Source organism: Dipteris shenzhenensis, chromosome 2, assembly GCF_047967505.1.
Source record: "Dipteris shenzhenensis isolate YYH24624 ecotype China chromosome 2, Dip_SZ_1.0, whole genome shotgun sequence".
Classification (NCBI taxonomy): domain Eukaryota; kingdom Viridiplantae; phylum Streptophyta; class Polypodiopsida; order Gleicheniales; family Dipteridaceae; genus Dipteris; species Dipteris shenzhenensis.
This window is the reverse complement of record NC_141597.1, coordinates 1,394,616-1,418,780: the sequence shown is the minus strand read 5'-3', so window position 1 is coordinate 1,418,780 and position 24,165 is coordinate 1,394,616. Positions and strand designations below refer to the sequence as shown.

Here is a 24,165-nt window from a genome sequence, read left to right as displayed (position 1 = left end):
TGCATCTGCATTTCTTCTTGTCCATGTGAGAATCTCATCCACAGTTGGTACTATCTGTTGTCCTGCATTGGCTGGATCCGGTCTCGTGGATTCGATCTCACAACTGGCCTCATGTCCACCCTAGTAGTAGTGTCCCAAAGCTCATATGCACTTAGGATCGTCTTCATCTTGAACTTCTAGAGTGGATAGTTAGAGCCGTCCAACTTTTCGCTTTCGCCAAATGGTGGGATTCGTAGTCTTGCAGGCTGGGCCATCTCTCATAATCTGCTCACAAACAAAAACACACTACCAAATCTTCTTGCTAGAGTCCAGGCTTTGATACCATGTAAGAAAACAATACAATGTCTGTGCTCAACAGCAGATAATAGGATCTCGTACGCAAGAGAGAAAACAGATAGTATGGAGAATCAAAAATTTGATTACTGTAGAACTGATATAATAGATGGTGCTGCCTCCCAACCGTGTGCTCCTGTGAAAGAAGCTTTGATGGCGAGCTAGAAATAGTAGAGGACGAAGGCTGGATACTAAGGAATTAGGGTTGCTGTAGCCAGTGATGAAATGGGCTTCACGGGCTTGCTCTTATATAGCCACCAGTCATAGTGAGTTGGGCTCAATTGGGTGACCGACCCAGCCCGCCCAAAACGGTCGACTGGGGGTCGGTACCGAAATAGGCCACCGACCACACAATAGAACCAATGTGCAAAATAGAGCAACTAACCTACGATCTCCGTTCGGCCCACAGCCATCCGAGATCATATGGGACTCCAAACGCACCCCGCAACCCGAGAGTGGGCTGCCTCTGGAAATGCTCCATCTACCCTCAATGCGGTCAATCATGGGATTCCTTCTCGCACTTGCATGTAGCCTAGTTGGCAGTGTGCTAACTCCATCCAGCCATCAGGCCACACATGGCCCCCATCTGGTGTCCAAACCAGGACCTACCGGATAACCGAGCTACTCAAATGCCTTCTCCTCATATAGGGGGCTTACAAGTAGAGTTAGCTGGTTCCTCCGTAGTTACATGAGATTGGAGCACTGATATCTAACAATGTGATCATGTAGGTAGCTGTTTATGGAGTGCGAATGGACCTTTGGTCAATTTACAAACCCTGTCCATTGTGTTCACCAAAGATTAGCACTTTTTAAATAGACCTAGTATGGAGTGATTATCAATGAAATCGACCAAAGGTCAATTTGAAAAGCCTACCATTAAGTTCAACACCTACATGCTCTATAGGTGAGTCTTAAAAATATATTTGTCTTTGAGGATGTGTTTTGTGTCTATCTCATGTCTTAGATTTTATCTATGTGTTTGAATAATCATTGGCATCCATCATATCTCAAAGCTTTCATATTCTCTTACAGTATATGTATGTGTATTTCTTGCATTCTTAAATTGACCCAAGGTCAATTTGCAAGTTTTAGTTTTCAAAATTATGGAAATAGATTTCAAACATCAATTTTAAATTAAAGTTTTCATTTTTAAAATTTACTTTCATATTTCAAACTTTACTTTTACATCCTTAAATCGACCTAAGGTCGATTTACAAGTTTTAGATTTCAAAATTTGAATTTGGATTTCAAACTTTAATTTAAATTCAAATATTTATTTTCAAATTTCATTTTCATATTTCAAACCTAACTTTCAAATTTCAAACTTCTCTTTCATATCCCATATTTCAAATTTGTGAGGGAGAGAGAGGTTCATATTTCAAACTTCTTTCACAATTCGAATTTCAAATGTGACTTTGACATCTTGAGAGGAACACAAATCTTACTTGGAGAATATTTGAAGACTGCTAAAACTTCAGTTTCAAGTTGTCTTCGAAGTAAGCTTGCAAACCTTCTCTTTGTTGTAGATCTTGGTAGGTTCTACACTTCCAAAATTTGAATCATAGATGTTTAATCGATGTGTAGGGAGAGATGAAGAAGATAATGGAAAGATCATAAAAGAAGGAGAGATTGCAAAAGAGAAACTCAAGTAATCCTTCCTTTCTAATCTATCTTCACAATTGTTTGAAAGTAAAACCTTAGTAGCAATCTAGTTTTTGCTTTCGGTTTAGAGATCTAGGAGTGGTCGACTTCTATAAACACCATTCTGTTGTCCCCTCCATTGGGTTGTTTGTCTATGTAGTTGTTGCTTGCGTAGGGATTATGAAAGTGTAGGGAGAGGCACAGCATAGGGAGAGCGTGAGAGGCCAAATTGTTTGGAAGTACTTCAATGAGACCAATGACGGCCAAATCCTTTGGAAGGCTTGTCATCGCAAGACAGACAAATCCTTTGGAAGCTCTTCAACTTGGCCGTGAGAGGATTCACTTGCTCTTGCTCTAGCAGGTACCCTGCTTTCAGATTTTGGTTCCTGTTAAGCAAGGTTTGGAGATGAGCATACAGTGCATCATTGATTGATGGGCCACCTTACTAAAGTCTCCAAGATCTAGGTAACTTGGATAACTTGACCTGACCCAAGTTTGAGCCTATCTGCCATGTGTTGAGGCATGGGTAGTTGGAATCTTAAGGATTATGACGAAATCTTAAAGATTCCATCGTCTTCCTCATTAAGGTCATGGGGTTGTCACATGGGTGTTGTCTGTGTAGCGTATGTAGTCTTGGAGCTTGTGTGCATGGAGAGGTTGCTGTCAATTGCAGCCATTTATTATTGGAGCTATGGCTATCGATCGTGTTGGATTAGACACTGTCATTGCCATGGAATTCCTTTGGAGCTGTCACTAGAAGCATCGGGAGCCCTTTGTGTCGGAGGCTAGGAGCTCATGGGAGATTTTAGATGCTAGTGTTGGGAGCCATTGGCTCTACCTGTGAGTCGATGGAGAGTCATAGTTGAGGCACTGGTCACTGCTAAAGCTAGAGCCCGCCGCCCTTGGTTGGACATAGGTGTTGAAGCTGTAGATAGCATTGGCGTTGTTCTGAGTTGGAGGCATCATTGGTTGATGAAGCAATCGTGGATCTTGGTTGTGTCACTGCAGTTCGTGTAGGTAGCCGTTGAGAGGCTCTATGGAGCCTTGTGCATAGAATGGCTCGTTGGAGCCTATTGCAAGAGCTTGTTGTGCAAGAGCCATTGCATGCATGCTGTGGCTAGAGGAGCTTGAATGGAGAGGCCATTGAGCAAGGCTTGGCGAGTGGTTGTATGTGTAGTTCGCTCGTCAGCTAGGAGTCAAGGGTCAGCCATTGTAGGCTACTAGTTATTTGCTGTCGATCACTTTGTTGCTCACTTACTGCAGTTGATGTAGTTGCTTGGTGCTATGTTTGGCTCGTAGTAGGATGAAGGTAGATGCATGTTGCTATAGGTCGTGCATAGAGGCTACTGTAGGTCAAGCCATTGGATAGGAGGATTGAAGGGCATGTTAAGCCACTTCTCCCAATGATAGACAAGCAAAAAACGGTGAAAAAGAATGGACACTTGAGAACCAAGAAATCCAATCCCCCTCAACAAGATCTCTTAACAATCTCTCAAGAGAATGAAGAACTCTTTCTCGTAAGAATAAGTCTCAAAGGCTCTTGGAAACTCTCTCACAAGAACAAAAATGTCTCTCAAAGAACTCTCAAGAATAAAATGAATGGAATAAGAACTCTCACTACTCTCATGCAAAGAAAATCTCTCAGGAATGAGCAAAGGAGATTAACGGAAATCTCTCAATCTCTCATGAATGCAAATGGATAGAAATTTCTCTCATCAACGGAATGAAAGAATGAATGCTCAATCTCTCTTATGCTCTCAAGGATCTCAATGCCTCAGCGAAAGACAAGGAAGCTCTAATACCATGACAAAATATGAAGAGGGGAGAGGAGAAGAGTGGAGATGAGGAGAGAGGGCACAGCTAGAGAGCACACCACAAATGACTAATTGTACACTAGATTTAGTTGAAAATGTAGAATATATACAAATCCATTTAGGGTTAGCGTTAGGGCGTCTAACCCTTTCCTTTATAGCACTCTATCAGTACTAGTGCTATACACATATAATCACATGATGTTGAGCATGGTCTCTCAACAAACCTGCCCCCACCCTGCAACCCGTATGCACCTCGACATGACCTTGTGCTGTCTTGGGTTTGGCATTGTCATCTTTTAGGAAAGTTGTCTTCTATTCTTTGCTCACCTCACAAGCTAGCTTCTCTCTATTTTGTTTTGGCATTGTCTTCTTTCACTGATCATTGCCATGGCAACATGCAGCTCATCATGGCTTGCAAGAGAAGCAGATAGAGGCTGTGAGACAGGAAAGCTGAAAAGCCTGGTCAAGGCACAAGGAACGAATTGCGGGTCAAGGCAAGAAACAGCACAGTATCGAAATGGTAACGGAAGACACTTTTACAACATTTGCAAAGGGAGAAACAATGAGAAGAAAGAAGACTCCTTGTAGAGCAGCAACATGAAGCAGTTGCAAATGCGCGCATTCAATCATTGCCATCAAAGCAAAGAACAAGAGTTGTGATGTTATGATTGGTGGTAGCATTTGAGGAAGCAACATCAAACCATTTAGGTGAATACTAGTCTCGAGTCTTCACAAGCTTTAGCCTGTACCCTAAAGTTCATAGAATGACAACCCTACCTCAAGAGATGCATGCAAAGCAAAAGCAATGCCCGATCATCCTGATCTGAGTAGTCTATGGGCTTCAACAGGAATGCAAGAAAAGGAGAGATAGCCTTGGTGTGGAAGTCATTACAACAGTGGTGACATTTTGACACGAAAATATGAGATTTTCTCTAAATAACAAGGACATCTGTAAAAAGTGGATGGAACACAAGATGTTTGACGAGCACATTGTGGGGGTCAAAGGTCACTATGCCTTTACCCCGGTTATGTACAATACTCAAACACATATATAAATGAATGTAAAAGAAGATTAGGGTGTTCTGCACCCACCAAAACTTGTGTGGCTCTCTATTTCTCTCTCTCCTTCTTCCGTTCTTACTTCCGTTGAGAGCACTCTCAACTGGTATCAGAGCCCGGGTGATCTAGCTAAGTGTGTGTGAATGCCTGGAAGCTCAACAGCTCTGTGGGAGGAAGGAGAAGCTCTGTGGGAAGCTTTATGGGTGATTTTACTTGCATCCGAGTGCACAAAGATCTTGAAGGAACCTTTGGAAAGTCACTTTGGTTTTGCGAAGTGGTTTTGAGAGCTTGTTAAGTGTTTTTTTTTAAAAAGTCGTTTTTTAAGCTTTTCCCTATTCTGTTCGATGATAGAGACTCCGTATTGACTTGTAGAGGCAACTATTGCTTGCTTTTAGTGTCCACTTCACTTCAAGAGCTTGGAAACACCTTCATTCTTGAATCTTGGATCATTTCATTGGATTTCTGACTCACTGTGTCAGTTCCTATGTTTTTTTGCCCGAGTATTGGAACTCAAGTTTGCAGCAACCATTTGCAGATCTGTTAGTTCCAGTGGACTCAGGAGGTCCTAAAACTTTTATGTTGCTCATCATTCACACTCTGCTCTCTTGCAAGCTCGTAGCCTATGGGTAGATGCCATACTTTCTTTTTGCTTTGCTGCAGGGATCACAACCTTTTCAAAGTCACTTGGGGTTCGAAGCCTTTTGCCCTTGGTGTTAGTCTTTTGTGCACTTGATGGACTCGCCTCCTCTTTGATGTTCTATGTATGATGGTTTTTTGACCATCCCCTTAACCCTGTCCAACAATCTACCCCTTTGGACTACTCTCCTCAGTGGTTGCAACATCTACTATAAGAGTGTGTCCATCTACGACAACTTGAAAAGATGGGTCACTAACCACTACCTCTACCTCAACCATCTCTACTTCATCTTCCATATGAATTAATCTCTTTTAACACTTATTTCATTAATTTTGGACTTGTCAATGTACAAATTCATTTTTACATATACTTTTGGACTAGTTTTCGGCTAAAATTTAAGAAAAAACCCACTCTTCTAAGCACATATGAAAACATAAAAACAAGCAATTTTTCAGAGATTTTTAAAGGAGAGGAAGTCAAAATTATAAAATTTAACATGGCATGGATAAGTTACACCAAAAGATAAGATTCAACAGTTTTAAACTCTCTTAATAGTTATAATGGTGTTAACAAACACCTTCAAAAGTTAGAGTACATGTAGAAAAAGTTAAGTTACAATTGTGGACATACCAAACTCTCACAATATTTATAAAGGTGTTAACAAACACCAAAAGTTACAATAAGCCTCTCACTAGAAGGAAAATCTATTTTCTCTTGAAATCCTATATTCAACCCATTCAAGGGCTAAGTTCATCTCATCCTCATCGATGTAATTAAAACTACAGAAGAGAAGTAAGGATTGATGAATTTTCTCCTATATAGCACTTTGATTATTCCGAATGGCTTGCGCTTCCTGGGGTGGAAATCTTCCATAACGAGCCACACGTGAAGATATCTCACTTTGAAAGTCTGTTAGCTTTCTCCTATATGGAATGTAATTTGTCTATTTCACTAGTAGCATTCAAAGAATACAGTCCATTCAAAAGCCTTGGACTAATCAATGACACCATCTCCAACTTTAATGGCATGTTCTTACATATCTGAGTTGCTCATCAGTAACATCTATCATCATTCAATTGCCTAATCTCCATCCTCATCCCACCAGCAAAAGGACCATGTAGCTTCCAGCATCCCAACTAGAGTCATAAACACATGCATGTCTACCACACCACTATCCAATACCAGTTTTTATGATTGAATCGAAAGATATGGCCTTGTAGTAGGGATGTGTGTATGTAGACACTAGACCAGGGCATGGGGGAAGCAATTTCATGGATTGGGTGAGCCAATTCAACACCAACACAAACAAGCACCCAAAATTTATTAACATCCAAAGACCCAACCTTTCCTATCTCATGGCCTTTGATGATAATGCTATAGGTGAGGCCTTTCTATCTAGAGACCTGACCTTTCTATCTCATCGCCTTTGACAACCCTGGACCTCCTAGTAGAATTATTCGCCATTAGAATCTGGGCCTTTCTTCTAGAATCACAATCGAGGGCCATCAAGAACCATCAAGCTTTACCCGATTGCATCTAGGAGGGGCATGTTGCAAATGCAACTGGGTAAAGCTAGGGGAGCGTAGAAGAGCATTCTAGGATTTTGAGATGGTGAACAAGGACAAGAGCTAGGAAATGGGTAACCTTGCAAGCACGCTTTCAAGCAGTTTGGTAGGCAATGGTCTGGTGTCTTTGATTGCAAAGTCCATGTTCTGCACTTCCTTCTTTTGCTCCTCTTGTCCTAGTTCTCCTCCATTTCTTGTGTTGCAGGCACATTGAGTAGCGAACAAGGCTTCTCTTGGAAAGTTCATTCCACGTCCGCCCCTAGCTGGAAAGTTTGCACACACTGCTGTTGTAGTCAGAAGCTTTGGAGCTACCCGTGGAGCTCTTCCTCAAGTTGCAAGTGTGCCATTGATTGGCGCTTGTAGTTTGCAAAACTGTCTTGCTTCTATTCGAGCATTGGGACATGGCTGGTTTGTTGCGCGCTTTCTCTAGCTGGCATCACTGTTGCATTACATGTTGCTGGTTTGTCGAACCTTGATGTCGCCTTTTAGGGTGGCCTGTTGTAAAGAACTTCCTAGCCCTCACTGTGTGTTTAGTTCTCAGCTTTCTCAGTAGTTTTTCTATGATCCAATGGCAACTTTTTGAGCTGTTCTTTCTTTTGGAACAACCCCACAGTTAGTGCTCTGTTTTGGCTATCATGCATTTCTTTTAGTACCTTTAGGAGAGGTCTTCTAAGGCTTGAGTCTTCCCACCTTTGCTAGGAGCCTTTTGTGCTTTGGAAATTTAACAAGTTAAATGGATTCATGCCTTGGAAAACTTGTCTATGTTCCTTCTTGAACATGAGAATAAAAAAGGCAAGTTTGATGGCACACCAATGTGCCATCAAAATGGGTTTATTTGTTCCTCTTGTCCTTAGCTCATCATCAAGGTTTTGGTCCTTAGTCTTGCACTACATTGAAGACAAATTGTATGTAGAAATGATAGTCATTTTGGGTCAGGCAACCAAAAACACTTCTTCCTTTCACCATCTCTTTTCTTCCACATACGCCTAGTCTTTCCATACCACTAGATTCTTCTCCTCCTGTGGATCTCCTTCCGGTCTTACTCTTTCTCAAGTGGGTCTCTGGTTTCAGAGACCTTGACATCTATCCATGGTTGATGCTATGGAAAAAGATCAATGTGGATCAAGCCCTGAGAATTTCATTTGTAGGTTGATTTCGATATGTTTCTTATTCTATCCTTCTTTTCTCCTTGGCTTTCCCCCTGTGAGCTATAGCATTTAGCATTGACATTTGAAGTTTGCTTATTCCATGCTCTTTTTTTTCACATTGTTTTTTCGCAATTTTGAAAAATAGTGTATTTATCTTGAAGAACGGTGGCCCATGCTTAAAAGAACTTGCAAACAACCGTGATATCTTGAAGAAAGTAGGCTTAAGGGAAGTGGAAAGGAGTCAAAGAATCAGACTTTACATACAAGGCTTCCCTATGATGAGCAAGCATGTATAGAATGGGAAAGCATGTATAGAATGGGCCATTATGCTGTCAATATTATGTACTTATAGCAAGTCTTTATTGAAAGTATCCTCATTTGTAGGATGGCCTTTATGAAAACAGAGTTGTGTGATATACTTTATTTAGTTAGAAAGCTTGGAGAAATAGACCCATCTTGTAAAGAAGTTCTCGAACAATATGAGTATCTCGGGATAGTTGATCCCTTTAATGGAAACAAGTGGCTTGAGATGGTGACCAACAAAACATTTAAGGAAATTTAAAGGGATTCAAGCTAAATTTGAAAAGGGATTTTCAAGTGCATTTGAGAGGCATATAGCCTTTTGGAAGTATGGCCAATGGAGTAAAGGTAATTTTTGATCCAATCATTTTGGTCCATTGTTCTTTGCTTCCATTTATTGTTGTTAAATTTTAGCATGTAAATATCCTATGAGATTGTAAATTCTTTTCAAAACTTGAAGTTATGTTAGTATGGCTTGCAGGTTTTAGCACCCGACTTGTATGTTCTATGTAGAGTTGGTTGCTCTATGCATTGTTGATAGAGCAATTCTTGTGGATGACAAGATGTTTAGCTTGAAATTTGATGTAAGAGAAATTCGGAGTGGTCTACTGTAAGAGAAAAGACACCTTGGTGTGGAGGGTTGGAAAAAAGTGGCTTGCTAATGCAATTCCTAATAGCTTCCATTTGTAAAGAGGGAGGGGCATTGTTTGATATCTTTCTTGGTTGTGGTGGCAGCCTAGAGTAGCTCAAAATGTACAAGTTCATGTTGATGGCATTGATTTTTACAAAGATGTGATAGAATGGGTTAAAGATCACAAGGGTGGGTACAACACATACTTAAGAGTGTACTCATTTTGCATGGTGATATGAATTTAACTTTGCTTCATAGATTTCATAAACTATGATTTTACATGCTTATGTGCAATCATGGGGTGAAGCATATTCCATCTACATCAATCAATTCAAAGTTCTTGCAGGAGTATGGCAAAAAACAAATTATACCAGACTTCTGGTGCATAAAAGCTATGGCATTCTAGACTTTGATTGGCAAGCATTCTCATGGCATTGAAACCTTCAAGCTTTTTATAATTTTGAGTACTTTGCCATGTTATGGCACAAACATATTGCATGGCAAGGCATGAGGAGATCGATGATACATGTCCTATGAAGAGAAATAAGAGAAATCATTGAATGTTTGTAGATGAGATTACATTGGACGATCATGATTTTGAAGATGAACCATAGGGATACACATGGACATTGTCCAATGTTTTTCATGTAGTATTGCTATGTGTACTCATATACTTTGTTTCTCTTGTTCATTTTAAAGGAAGAATGATTTTTTGTCAGCTTCAAATTTTTAGTGTATTGTGGGCATGCAATAATCATATGAAATATTTTGTCATCTAATAACCTTATCGGTTAAGTTTCATGTTTTGCTGATTACATTGACTCTTTTATATGAAAGGTTTATAGCTAGCCAATTGGGAAACACATGGGTATTATTCATTGATTTCCTTGTAGCATTGATAACTGTGAGTTTAATTTGTTTCTCTTGAACTATTATGTTTGACGTAAGAAAGTATTTTATACCAGTTTCAAAGTTTTAATGTTTATAGCCGACCACTAGGGAAACGCATTGGCATCATCACTAAGAGAATCTAAAGTTCAAGAAACCAATGGCATTGGAGAGACTCCAATCTATGAGGGACCAGCAAAAACTCACACAATAAACCTCGAACTTGAAGGGGAGGAAGAAAATTTGGTATTCATTGGGAAACAACTTACACGGGAAGTTGAAACAAAGCTCAAAGCACTCCTAAGGGAATATGGAGACTGATTAGCATGGTCATACAAGGAAATGGAAGGAATTTCACCAAAAGTGGCAGTATACATGATACCTATAAGGGAAGGTGCCCACCCTAAGGTATGTGGACCTTACCGAACAAATCCAAAGTATGGCACCATGGTTTATGACAAACTGAAAAAACTCTTAAATGCCGGATTCATCTATGAGATCAAGCACACTAATTGGATTTCACCCATCGTCATCGTGCCTAAATGCAACAAGAAGCTAAGAATATGTGTTAACTTAAAGAATGTGAATGCCGCCACAATCAGGGATCGCTATCCCCTACCCTCAACAGAAATAGTGTTGGAAAAGGTGGCAGGATCCAAGATATATAGCTTCGTGGATGGCTTCAGTGTGGCTATAACCAAGTATAAATTGCTCCTACAAGAAAATCAAAGACAGCATTTGCTGAATGGGGTATATTTGCCTATAAAGTCATGCCATTCGGCCTTTGTAATGCCCCAGCCACATTCCAGAGAGTCATGTTCATAGCTTTCAAGTCATTTCTGAATAAATTGTTCTTGGATGATACTCGAACAAAAAATACCACTTCAAATGTCTTGAAGCAGTTCTAATCAAATGCAGGGAGTATGGCATCTCCCTAAATCCAACAAAATGCCAGTTCATGGTCACCCACAGAGTTGTCTTGGGACACATCGTTTCTCAACATGGGATTGCAAGTGACATGGATAAAATCAAAATCATCATGGAATTGCCTCCTCTTACAAATTCCAAAGGTGTACAGGTCTTTATGGGACATGCTGGCTATTATAAAAGATCTATCTTGCAGTATGCCATGATAACCAGACCACTTTACAAATTATGTGGAATTCTTATGGATAGAAGAGTGCGACCAAGCCTTTGAGCTTTTAAAGTGGCGGGGCTAATCACAGCACCCATCCTTATATCTCCCAATTGAGATAATGATTTTTATGTTCATACTAATGGCTCCAAGTATGCAATTGGGAATGTGCTTTGCCAACCTGATGAACATAAGAAAGACTACCCATTCTACTTTGCTAGTTGGCAACTCAATGATGCACAGATCAACTATACCACCATAGAAAGATAAGCCCTCGCAATGGTGTATAGTGCTAAGAAAATTTGACACTATCTGTTGGTAAATGATTTTGTCTTCTACACCGACCATCAAGCATTGCTCTATCTTGTGAACCGTTTGTGTACAATAGGGCTCCTCTTGCTTTAAGAATTCAACTTCAAAATAGTGGTTCGCAAAGGTGCCCAACACTACATTGCCAATCACATGTCTCATGTCAAGTCGGGAGAAGAAGCCACTGGAGTAGAAGATGACTTGCCAGATGCCACACTATTGCAGATAAATGTTGTTCCAGATTGGTGTGCAGATATCATTGGTGGTAGGAAGACCACCCCTTGAAATGAAAGCAGTGGATGCTAGAAAACTAATTTTAAAAGCTGCACCCTATCAACTCATTGCAAGACAACTATACAAGATGGGCAAGGACCAGGTTTTAACAAGATTTGTAATGCCTCATGAGATCATGCCAATCCTTAGTGAAGTCCATGAAGGCATTGCAGGAGGACACTTCCAAGGGGAAGCCACAATAAGAAAAGTCCTCCTCGCAGGTTACTGGTGGCCAACACTTTGGGTAGATGCCTATGAATATGTCAAAGGCTATGATGTATGCCAACAGACTACTAAACCACAACACAAAGACTTCAGATGCCACGGGTTGGCTTATCTTTGCATGAACAATAAATATACAGCGATCTATGGTCCAAACTACTCGCAAGGAGGTGAGCTCGCTGGCTCCTGAGCCCTTCCTCACTCTTCCGTGGTTAGTCAAAGTGAGATGCCCCAGTTCTTCATGCTCATGTTTTATTGGGCTCATTGTAGAGACCAACAGCACATATGCTTGGCGTCTAATCCATTCCGGCCGTACAATCGGTTCGCATACAAGCTACTGGTGCATATGTTTACTACACCTGCTACTACATTCACGTAGGAAGGTAGATGATCATGCAAGCATGTTCCATCTGATAATAAATTAATGCGTTAGTTCTAGTGTTCTCGCATCTTTGCTTCGTCATCATATATCACTACCATTCGGGACGTCGAGTCCCTATTCCTTCTTATCGAACATGAACATTCGACCCGAGTGGAGCATTCTGGCTTCACTGTGTCTCTTAGACACACTCAGCCATTCCTTAGTCTTGGTAGCAAATATACAAGCCACTTCCTCCAAACGTGAGATATCTGTTAATACGAAAAACCCGTCTAGCCCTCATTTGTGGCCGTTAGGACTGAGAAGTGGAATGACTTTCATATAAATATTGCATGGATGAATACATGGCTAGCGCTAAATAATAGTGGGCATGTCTGCAGAGTATCCCTTGGCCCCTTATGGGATCTCACAAAAATGTTTCATGCAGCACATCTCGGGTAGCGAATATCTTAACACCTACTAAAAAAGCATTATACATCTCATAAGTGTCCCTAAAATATCATGACAGTCAGACATAGGCAAATAGTGCTCAATATTAGTGCTCCCCACAGGGCTCTTAGGTAAGACTGAGGTGGGAATTGTCTATCAAATTACTACTGGGAAGGAGGAGGAGTTGTTCCTCTCTAAGTGAACAATGTGGAGCTCAAGAGTTTCATCACTCCTCCATCTCTAGTGCGCTGTTCACGGGGGAGGTTCCTCTAAAATACTCCATGTATCGAAATAAGGAAATCTCTTAGTACTCTTCAGCTCTGTGCTATACGGCGGAAGGAGATGGGAACCTTTAATATTTCAATAATCTAAATAAGTTAGACTCACACTTACCAACCTGTGGGAGGTCCATTAGTAGTCACACTACTATTGCACAGTCTCTTCACGATATTTGGAGCCCACCTCCAATTTCCTGACTTATCTCAATGTTTCCAATACCTTCTTGCATGCGTTCTCCTACTCTCCACGTTCCATAAGGTTGGGAATGGAGCTTTTTTACTAGTTTGCACTACTTCTTCCCTTGGATGCTAAATTTCTCGGGGGAAGGAGAAGACGTTCCCTCCAAGGCAGCCCCTTAGTCCTCTCTAGCATTAAAGTGTTCCCTTATCTTGGTGGGTGGGAATCTCTAGCCATGATCTTTTTTGTGGTCATAGTGTGGTGCACGCTGGAGTCTCTTCAATATCCTAATCTACATATTCACAACAGTAGATTGGGATAAGGACTTCCTTTGATGTAATACTTTATGTTATACCTTTCAATCCTATCATATCCCTTCCATTCCTTTTGCAATCCCTTGTGCAAGATTGATATCTATTGGTCCTTATAGGTCCCTTCTAATGACCCATAGTATAATTGATGTCGTTAGATGCCTCCAAGGTCTTGTCCACTAAATAATCGGTGGTATACTATTTGGGTTTTTATTCAAATACATATTCACTTTCTCATGGATGTATTACTACTGTGTATTCATGGTAAATCCCTTACCCATGGTGGTCCAATTAGTCACAATGAGAGCACTTCTAATTAATAAAATGACCAGAAGTAACAAGCTAGTGTATTTCCAATTTTCTTTTCCCTAGTACTTCTATCTATTTCCAATAATACCTCTGCAATATAATTTTGTATCATACATCATATATCCGGATCCCATGGTCCGACTATGATTAATCTCTTTAATCATGTGTTAAAACATTCACATTCTCACAATCGAGTATACCTCTTAAATCTTCATTTCAACAAAATCATACATTAATGTACTACCTCGAGAAGATGCTCAATAAGATTGAGGTCTTTCTTGACACATCCTACAATGGGAGGATGTGTGTGTGTGTGTGTGTGTGTGTGTGTGTGTGTGTGTGTAACCCAAATAGCTTCCCAAACGGAACAGATGGGAATCTCATTCGCAGGTGCTATCGAAGCAGATCAAAAAACGCACGAGAGCATAGACAATGCCAAAACAAGTGAGGCACAATCTACGAAGAAGCAGAACATCTGTGGTAAAGTGCAGGAGCAATGTGTCGATGAGCTAATAGCTATCCAGATGGAAACACTCCCAAAAGAACTCGCACGAAGAAAACCTGTTGTCGAAGTGGTACTTTATAGGCCCAAAGTTGCTGCAATCTTTTCCTCCACCACTTGGCTGGGCGATGCATTCACCAAACAAAATCACCTCTCTCTGAAACCCAAGGTTGAAGCAAAAGGATTTTATACAATGCAGGCACAGTAATCTGAGATAGCCTCAAAGGACGAGAAGAGGACCCTGGAGAAGTCAAAGTCCAATCTTCCAGTCGGGTCGTAGAGTTCCAAAGGAGGAATTGGAACAAAAGGTGAAAGCATAGAAGAAATTTTTTACCATAAAGGACGATAATGAGAGTCCAATCCATATCTGGTGGGCTGCCAGAGAAAAAGGGGGCACAGTACTAGCATCATCTATTACATCAACAACCGCGGTGATGCCTTTAAACGAGACAAAGTAGGAACGTTGAGGTTCCTATAAAGCCAAGGGAGGCTGAAATACTTTTGACTAGTGACTGCTTTCAGCTCTCAAAGAATTCCCAAGCAAAGAATGCCGTCCATTCCAATCCAGATGAGAAAGTACATGCTTCTAGTCAAGAAGCAGGTGGGAGGCAAAAGGGCAGCCAGGCAAAGTGCCATCAGTGCAGCCATGTGCGTGTGTGTGTGTGTGTGCGCGCGCGCATGCGTGCATGCACGCACATGCACATCCATGTGTGTGTGCATGCGAGAGAGAGAGAGAGAGAGAGAGAGAGAGAGAGAGAGAGAGAGATTATAACTTAGGAAAATAATAATAATACTTTTTTAAACATATAGTTATTTGAGAGCAATATCTAAAGTATACTCATTTTCTCTCTCTTACATTGCACTAATCATATTCTTCTCTCTCGTCTTCCCTAGCATCTTCCCATGCTCATGGCTTCCCCAAGAGAAGCCTTTGACTAGTGGATTTCATCCACTGATTACCCTCCCTTCTACAATCCAATCCATCTAGAGATGATCTTGAGATCTTTTCTTCCAATCGATGATTCATCTCTTCAAATTTTTGATAGACTTATCCATCCAGTCTATCACAATCACTACCTCCCCTCATCAATGGGTCCCATTGGGCATTTTGAGCTCTCTAGACCTGAGTGACGACTTCAAAAAGACCTGAGTGACGACTTCAAAAAGACCCTCCGTGATTTTGAAGGGAGAAGCAAACCAAGAGGCATAGGGAGAGCAGGGGAAGAATGAGGATAGAGCTTTCCACCGAGATGAGAGGGAGAGGTAAGGATAGAGGAACTTTAAGGGAGGGAGTCCTCTATTGTGCCAAAGGAGGGAAAGATAGAATGAGGGCAACCTACTTCACAGGAGGATCACAGAGAGAAATGTGAGAAAACCAGTGTGTGGGTGAGCAAAGGCAAAGGAATAGGAAGGCCCAAGAGGGAAAGATAGGCATCAATTTTCTATCATGGTAATTAATGTTGTTTGGAGCCTTCCTTCCATGCAAAGGACATGCCTTCCAACCAAAGGAGATGCCAAGATTACAATCTTGATCTAGCCACCCCAATCTGGCCTAATTGGTATATGTATTGGTTGATAGTGTGTGCCATTTAATTACCATTGAAGGTATGGGCTACATGCAACCTGTAATGGTTGGGTTGCATGTGACGATACAGGTTGAGAATGAATGCAAAGATTTGGACCAATCCTCTTTCCAATTAGCTACTCATTTTTGAGTGGTCTACATGTGGAGTTTTTGAGAGAGTATAGTGGAAACTTCAAAAGCTTGCACAGATGGTGTGATTGAAGGTTGTAAGGGTTATTTATCTCTTGCAAATCTGCTTTCTGTGGATACACTATGGTAGGGGAGTTTGGACAGTTCAAGAAAGAGGAGAAGTCATCTATTGTAAGTAGTGTAGGCAAGAGTAAGTCATGATATCCATTTGAGCAGTGAAGGCCGATTGCATGCGAGCAAACTTTCAAGAAGTGTGTGATAGGTCTCTTCGGATTAAAAGCACTGAATGTATTTAGACAATCACCATCTTGAAATAAAGTCTTTTAGATTTCTACTAGGAGGAAGGAGATGACCCCTAACGAGATTACATGGATATGCAGTGTTAATGTTTTAAGCAAGTGATGCAATTTTGATTTGCCAATGTGATCGAATGAGAATTCCAGGAGGGGATTAAACTGCATGTTGTAATTCTACTTTTGCTTCCTCGTAGAGAGTCCCAAGGGTTTCACCTTCATGGCATGCAAGGAAAATTGTTTAATTCATGTCAAATTAAAGAAGGCTAGTAGTAGCTTTGCCCTTCCAACAGTACCATTTCGTCATGATGTAGGTTAAGATTGGTGGTCACTAATTGCTTATTAAGAGAGAACATGCTTCTCTCAATGATTTTTGGCGTCCTGCAAGTAAAGAACACCTGCAACAATGAATTTTTGGATAGATTGCCTCTGCTTATAGTCATTCCTCATTTTCTCTAGTTCTAGAATTTTCGACTGGCCTATAAAACTATAAGTGGTGAAGGCTTGATACTAGACGTCTTTGTGAAACTTTACTACCATACAAAAATGGTAGTTATGGAGGGTTCAATAAACTTGATGGAGATGGATAGTGGCACTTTTGTGAAGGGTGCCACACTTCTTCTACTTTGTCTTCCATTTATATGATTTCGTTCTTCCTTACATCTGCATGGTCTTAATTTTTGTTTGTAATTTCTATTATGTGCAGGACTTGCTAAAGCATGCCCTGAAGTATTGCAATCTCTAATCACTCCAACTTCAGGGAAAACTGGCATTGTGGAACGTGCGGACAATCATTTGAACAAATTTGATGATGGTGGTGATGGTAGATACCGTAAACTTTAGAACTCCTAGTCTTGCTCTTGCTTTCTACGCACCTATGCTTTCATGCAAATTTTCAGCGAAGTTGATTTAAAAGGAGCTTTTGTTAGCCAAGTTTCATGATTGGGCTATGGAACAAAGGCACCTACCATAACTTGAAATATTTATGTCTTCTTTTTCTAATACGTGTTCACCTAAAAGTTCTTATATAATTAAAAGTGTTCAGGATTTTACACTTCACTAATGTGAATGTTAATTTGATTGAGCACGTTTGCGAGGTATGTCGAGGTGTTTGTGCTAGTAGAGACCCCCATCATCCTTATTTCTTTTCCTACAAAAGCCCCCAAAGCATTGTGCAAGTTCCTTCCTCACTGGAGACATTGTGCAACTTGGAGGTGAACAAGTGCCGATTCACATTAGAGGGCCATGTATTGACATTGTTCTTTGTTTACCTTTTCCCTTCCTCAAGTTGTATGAAGAATATTTGATGATTGCTTAAGACTTGCAAACCTAGTGGAAGCTTTACTGCTGTAAATAGCTCCAGGTTTGTTATTACAATTGAGTCAAATGCATGATGTCAATTCGCTTTGTTTGTGGGATGTTTGCTACATGCTATGACTACTAAAGCATACAATTTCTTTTACTTATACTTGCAAACATTGTAACTCTTTCTCAATTGAAATTATAGTTACAAAGGAAGCATAATAATCAACATGGACATAGAACAACTTCTTAAATGGAAACAATTAGTTGAGAATTCAAATTTCACCCTTGCAAATCCAATGGTTATCATGTGTCTCCTAGAAAATTTCCCAACTCTTACATATGAGTAGTTGCTAAGAACCATGTTTGACAACATCATGTGCACATTGGAAACATCTAACACTCCATGGCACATGTTCACTTCAATTCATAATAAAGATTACTTCTTCACAATTGAGAGCGTACAAAGCCTTAGCTCTTAATTCTACAGCATCCCATGCATTAATTGTGGACATCCTTCAATGCTTTCACTTGATAGTTGGAACATCTTTTGCTCTACTATGTTATGATGGAATAAAACTTTCCAAGAAAACTACATATAGGCAATAACAAGAAGAGTGTATTCACAAACTTGGTGGCCACAAGAGGAAAAGAAAGCAAATTTCATACAAAGAACAATACTTTAAAAAACTCTTGGACACTCCAAGTTTCCAATGTATATGTTGTGTCTCATTGAATTTCTCCTCCAAGATGAAAAAACTAAAAACAAACATGGCGATATTTCTCCAAGCCAATGGAGTAAATGTAGCAACCACCCACTCATTAGCTAAGCTCTTATGTTGACTTTGCTATAAAGATGTGAAAAATGAAAAAATCCCTTCTATCTTCAAAGAACATGCAAATAATTGAGAAAACTAAATGGACAAGCAATCTCAATGACATCGAAGCACACTTAGTATCCATTAGAATACCATTTGCTCAAATTTTTATAGCTAACATACGAAGGTCAATATGGAGTGCATGGAAGCATTGTCAATATATTTGCTGATGTTGACCAAGCTCAACGAGTCTTGCCAAGGTTCTTAAGTGAGCATGATACAATTGCAATTGTCCTAAAGCGTAAACTCTCATTAAAACATAATTAGATGAGGAGTATCGTGCGACCAACTTTTATGATGCTTGCATTAAAAGAGCTATAACAACTCCCCTATATCAAGAAAACAACGTACATATAAACCATCTTTGGGAAGACCATGTAAAACTTATATAATTTAAAGGAAAAGAACATGAGAATAATGAACATCACTTTTAAGAAACACCAAAAGAAGAACTTCTAACAGATACTTTAGTTCATGGAATCTATACAAGGCAACAAGTTGTGGACTTTGAAGGTCAAATATTGCAATTGCACCTTCTGAAGGATTCTCACCCTTAAGCATTTTCAAAGACAAATTTTGTATTCGCCTTGTTCCAATCTCCCAATCTCATCTTTCAGAGATGTGTTTTACATATGTAAGTGATATCTCCCAACTGAGCATCTAATGTTTGGACTTTCACCTATAATTCCTGATTATTCTTCTCTATGCTAGCATACCATGTTTCTTTCACAGCCATTTGAACACTTGTAGCTTGCATAAATGATACCAAATGTTGATTTCAAGCCTCTAACATTGTAATCCTTTTGTCTCTTTCATTAAGTGAGGATTGATATTGGGTCTGAAGGTTACTTGCTCCATAAGCTATCAACCTTCGACAATAGCTTAACAAACCATTCTCACCCCTTACACAAAGACTTTACTAAGTTGGTCAACCCATGGTTTGATGAGCCTAACAAGTTTTGGGATCTACTGGAGTATATCTTTCCATCTAACCACAAATCCATATGCATTTTTCCTTGATTTTGAAGAGTTAACTTTCACTCACTAATTCCATCTCTTATCACCATTCCAACGCCCTATCATTCCCATGAATAAAGCTTGAGAAGCAGTGGTTAGGGCAAATTCTCTCCTTATTATGGGCCATGAATTTGCTCTATCCCAATAGCTGACCCCACCTCTGTAGGCATTTCCTAAAGATGAAAAATGGCTGCCTCAAGTTAACTTCACCAAGATCCCACTTACACTATCACTGTCGCCACCAACCCTTCTTAGCCATCCACTTCAAAGCACACCACCACACCGCATGACACAACCACATGGCAATAGTCTCTCGGTAGAGAAGATCCATAAGATATGGGTACTACCATCTCATACAAAATCCTAAAGCCCATTTTATTCTTGGAGATCGAGGGCCAGTACAAGGAAGAAGATAATGAAGAAGTCAATGAGCACTCATGCAAAGAAGAAGAAGAACATCTATTGCAACAACCCTTACCAAACCACAATGCATAATATCAAGCCATCACCTTATTTTGTGTTCATCAATGATGTGTTTGACCTCAACATGCGGAGGGGAAAATTCCAAAGTTTCTAGTTGAGCCGCAAGGACATGATGGAGGTGCGTACCCTGACAAAGTTAATCCAAAGGAGTTTGTGGAAGTGGTAACAAGAAAATCCAAGGGACACTAGAGGTGGCTACAAGCACCGAAATCCAAATCCAAGGGATGCCAAAGGTGGCTACAAGCACCCAAATCCAAATCAAATGCCTACAACCGATGTACATGTAGCCACAATGGTAGATACTATTTCTAGAGCACAAAAGTTTTTGGCTAACTTGTTGTTCAGTAAGTGCCAACTGATGTGTCGACCCTCCCTATATGCCTTTGCAACAAAGATGGCCATGGAAAGATTTTGAAACCATCAAGGTCTCCAATCCAAACATAGCCTATAATTTCCAAGGTTCAATTTTCCAACAATGGGTACCTCCTATAGATAGGAATGGTCTTATTGCTCGTAACTATGTGAGAATTGAAACTTTTGGATTGCTACTAAAAAGCCAAAATGCGAGAAAGGAGATTCAACATTGATATTACTAAAAAGCCTGAATGCGAGAAAGGAGATTCAACATTGACATTGAAGGTGACGGGGAGCACGGTTATCAACCACAGAGAAACGATATGAATTATCCAATTTTTTGACAAGATCAAGATTGAAGGCCCAAGGACGTTTTTTAATTGGTAATGATTCCATCCCATAGCATTGTGGTGACATGCTCTCTAAGAATTTGGACATCTTTGCTTGATCTTCATCATTGAGCTGTACTACACACAAAGCACCTAGGTCTTCCCTCCGGGTCACGGCCGGTCTTATCGGGAATTTGAGACTTGTAACGGAAATTAGAATTTTGTGCATTTTGTACATCAATAACCACTGGGTCGGACTGGTAAAAGGGGAGGTAATGTTGGAATTTGGGCACCAGATTTAGTTGAATTGAATACGATACATTGAGAGAGTCCGTTGAGAGACGTCCGAGCACAGAAAAAACAGTTTCAAATCGTAAATCATATGAGCGTCCACCCGGAGAAGAAGGTGCGCGAGTTTGACTCTAAACTACGAGACTGTTTCGTGGTGTTGCAACTGCGTCAATGCGTCTTTCACTGGTGAGAGCTGCTTGTAAAAAATATAGCCGGGATCCTTAGCCCCCAAACCTTGAAATCCAACTCCTGTGCGTCTGACCAGTGATGAAATTCTGAAAGGTTCGAGAAATAGTCGAGGCACAAAAAGATATCTTCTGCTGTACCTGTGAATGGCTTTGGTACAGATTTGCGCCGTGCATGTTCGTCTGAGAGGAGAGTAGCTAACACATCATGATCTGATGCGATGGCGATGCAGCTTGGGAATTTTCAGGGTCATACTCCATGTCTACGCTATGTCTCTACGTAACGACTAAGGAAAACGACAGAGATAAACGTCAAGAAGAGACACGTGCACAAAGATGATGCAGGCAACTGGGAGACTGCTTCATTCATTGATGGGGCGCAACCCATAAACAGAATACAAGGGCCAAATAAACAGAATACGAGGGCGCAACCCATAGACAGAATACAAGGGCGCAGCCCAGAAACTGAATCAAAGAAGGGGAAGCATTCGATACTCAAAGAGATTGATTTGGGTTAATTGATGACGATTTTCCTGTTCGGCTCATGACGACCAAGCCCTCTACTTCCATGGTGTCCCTCTTCAGGATCCCTTTAGAAGTTCGAGACGCACATTCTTGAGGTGCTGAAATCTCTGTCTTGGTGAGTCCGTGCAATGCATGGCCAAGGATTTGCATGGGGCTCGAACATTGAGGGCAATTACACCAGAACGGTTGCTGAGGGAAAGTGCAAGTCTAGGAACAGAGCCTGCAAGAGTTCGGGAAAAATTATCGCTGGAGCGAAAGGGCTGGCAGAAAGAGAAGGGCTGCATAAAACCGTCTGCAATCAGCGAAGGGGATCGTGTCTTAGGTGAGATATTAGAAGAACCGGCAAGTTTTGCTAGCTTGGGGTCTTTGTTGAGGCGCTATGGCAAAGCCCACGCCCTATGGGATGGTAGACATGTGCATTCTTCCATCAGTAGACGTGGGTACGATCAGAGTACGTTCATAGGGAACTGCCTTGTCCAAATGTATGGAAATTGTGGGAGCTTAGAAGATGCACGAGCCGTTTTTGACAAAATACAGAACCCAAACGTGTACTCCTGGACAATAATAATTACCGCATATAGTCAGAATAAGAATTTGGAAGGTGCAAAAAATATGTTCAACCAAATTTCTCACCGAGACGTTGTTACTTGGAATGTTATGATAACAGCATTTGCCCAAAACGGGCATGGCAAGGATGCTCTCGAGTTTTTCCATCAAATGCGTCGTGATGGCATCAAGCCCGACAATATCACCTTTGTTAGTGCTCTTGATGCATGCGCCAGCCTTGAGGCACTTGAAGAAGGGCAGGCGATACATGCTACCATTGCTGACAGTCAGTACAGGCAAGATTTGGTGGTGAACACTGCTCTCATCAACATGTATGGAAAGTGTGGAAGCGTGCATAATGCAAGGAGGGTGTTTGGATGTATGCATTTTTGTGATGTCATCGCTTGGAATGCTATGCTTGCTACATTTTCTCAAAATGATCTTGGCAAGCAGGCTCTGGATCTCTTCTGTGAGATGTGTCTCCAACGTGTCAAGCCAGACAATGTTACCTTTACCTCTGCTCTTGATGCATGTGCCAGCCTGGCAGCCCTTGAGGATGGGCAGGAAATCCATGCTACCGTGATTTGCAGTGGGTACACGAGATATACTGTAGTTGGGACCGCCCTTATCAATATGTATGGCAAATGTGGATGTGTGCAGGATGCGAAGAAGGTGTTTGGCGATATGCCTCGCCGTGATGCTGTCTCTTGGAATGCCATGATTGCAGCGTATGCTCAGAATGGGCACAGCGAGGAATCGTTGGATCTTTTTCATCTGATGCAACGTGAAAATGTGAAACCAGACAAAACCACCTTGACATGTGTGCTAATGGCATGCAGCCACACAGGCCTAGTAGATGATGGTAGAACTTACTTCTTTTCTATGAATCAAGACCATGGCATTACACATACTATTGATCACTATGTGTGTATGATTGATCTTCTTGGTCGGTCAGGGCACTTGGATGAGGCAGAGGGATTGATTGACAACATTCCATTGAAAGAAGCTGCTGTGGCATGGAAATGCGTGCTTGGTGCCTGCAAAATCCATGGTGATGTGAATCGAGGAATACGTGCTGCAAACCATTGTTTTGTGTTAGATCCAACCAACGTTTCACCGTATGTGATGCTCTCAAATATTTATGCTGAAGCAGGCAGGCTAGAAGATGTAGCAGCGGTGAGGGAGGCTTTGAAGCGGAATGCTGTGAAGAGGCCTGGACGCAGCTGCATTGTAATAAACAAGATCCTGCATGAATTTTTTGCTGGAGATGTATCACATCCGCATATTCTTGAGATACATGCGGCGCTGCAGTGGTTGAGTGAGCAGATAGAGAAGGCAGGATATGTGCCTAAAGAAACAGTGGTGTTGTATGATGAAGAAGAAGAAATGAAGGAGCACTTGCTCCGCTACCATAGTGAGAAGTTGGCCATTGCTTTTGGTCTGATTTCCACACCTTCTGGAACCCCTCTTCGCATTACCAAGAACCTTCGGATGTGTTCTGATTGTCATGCCGACACCAAATTGCTCTCTAAGATTGTTCAGAGGAAAATAATTGTCAGGGATGCTGACTCTTTCCATAGGTTTGAGAATGGTTTGTGCTCATGTAAGGATTATTGGTGAGATCTGTGTAGCAATGGAAACCTTGGTCCCAATGACAATAATGAAGATAAATCATATGGCCAACCTAGGCGGGTTACCAACATGGATTTGAAGGATCAATGATTGGGTATTCAGTATGCCCACTTCATCATGGATTCTTGAAGGATCAGGGTATTCACTATGCCCACTTCATCCTAAACGAGCTTGGTCACTACTGGGTAGCAGTCATCCACCGAGTTTTATCGAGCCTTATGGTGAATCATTCAGTGTTTGTGATAAATACAGACATGGGGTGCTAGCACATCACG

The 24,165-nt window shown here is 41.0% G+C and overlaps 1 pseudogene; it reads left to right on the top strand.

The window, feature by feature from the left end:
• The first annotated feature begins 21,844 nt into the window (after nucleotides 1-21,844).
• On the top strand, nucleotides 21,845-23,878 carry LOC147904205 (pentatricopeptide repeat-containing protein At1g08070, chloroplastic pseudogene; annotated as a pseudogene).
• The last annotated feature ends 287 nt before the right edge of the window (nucleotides 23,879-24,165 follow it).